Genomic DNA, 1369 nt, shown 5'->3' on the forward strand with positions numbered 1-1369 from the left:
GTATATGAAACATACTACATATTTACTTATTGTATTTATTATTTGTACAGTTGTAAATCACATTAAATAAATAAAAATAAAGGGAGATATTGTTTTTCTTTACTGAATGTTAAAAAAGCAGATGACCTGTCCTTAACATTTTAGAAATAAGTGTTTCACTAAGATCTTATATATCAAACTATAAGTTTTTACTGTTGTCATAACGTAGTTGTATAAACTGAGAGCCGATACTGTGTAGTGCAATCACCGTATTTTGACTAGAGGAACGCTGGAAGCCGATAAAACGGCTCAGTTGACTTACAAAAGGAAGATAAAGGCTGTGATTTAAGAATAGGCTCCGACGGAAGAACCTTTGTCAGCTTATAGCGGGTTTGATAGTTGGGTGAGCGCTCATGGTTGAGTGTGTCTCTGAGGCCCTATCAGATATTGGCCGTTACCGGAGGCGAGGGAGTGAGCAACGTTCCCTCGATTTGTTTGTTACCTTAAAAGCCATTATTTTATTAATTCAAAATCGAACAGGATAAATATTGGAAATATAATAAATAATAAGGAAAAACAAAATGTAATTTACAAAATTGATTGCAAAAATTGTTAAAATTGGACAGACTAAAAAATTTAAAATTAGGGTTGAGCAACATAAGAGTAATTCTAAAAATGTTAAAAATATCAATATAACAGCACTGGCACAACATAGCATGATAAACTTGATTTTGATTACATAAATCCAAAATTTTTGGACATAGTAATTCACAAAAGAAATAGAAAAATAACAGAACCCTTAGATCGCAAAAACCTTGGATAATTTTATTAATTTTAAGACAGACACTAAAAATATATGTTTTTTTTTTAAATAAAAAAATATCGTTAATGTTTGGTGGAACAGAAGTAGGGAAGTATTAACTTATTTTATAATCTATTTGTTATCAATGGTAAAGATGACCTGGTTTTAGGAAGGCATTTCAGATCTCCTTATTTACAATATGTTGGTATTTTAATTATTAATATTTATATTATTGACAACAATGTGTTCTTGTTAGCACTATAAAACTAACCAGAAAAATACAAAATGTAATTTTAAACGAAATATGTAATTGGTTAATTGTTTTAAATTTAAAAAAATAAATTGTGATAAATTATTAAGTCTGTAGGATGAATTTGAAAATTATTTGTAGATACCTGATGATGGGGTGACAATCGCGAAACGTTGTTATTGGTTTTAATGTAATATAATAAAATAAATTAAAACAAGGAAGAGTACTTTTCATTCACAAGATCTAATTACAAATGAAACTCATCCATTATAACATATAACTTTAGGTAAATATAATCATTATTGGTCGGTTATTAATAACCGTGTTAACGCCATATA

At 28.3% G+C, this 1369-nt stretch overlaps 1 protein-coding gene across 1 annotated transcript in view; it reads right to left on the reverse strand.

The window, feature by feature from the left end:
- Positions 1-1369, reverse strand: part of LOC106686599 (limbic system-associated membrane protein-like) — a 222716-nt gene that overhangs the window by 40662 nt on the left and 180685 nt on the right. The window lies entirely within an intron of this gene.

This window comes from Halyomorpha halys, unplaced genomic scaffold (assembly GCF_000696795.3).
Source record: "Halyomorpha halys isolate HHAL.00 unplaced genomic scaffold, Hhal_1.1 Scaffold845.1, whole genome shotgun sequence".
NCBI classification, from domain to species: domain Eukaryota; kingdom Metazoa; phylum Arthropoda; class Insecta; order Hemiptera; family Pentatomidae; genus Halyomorpha; species Halyomorpha halys.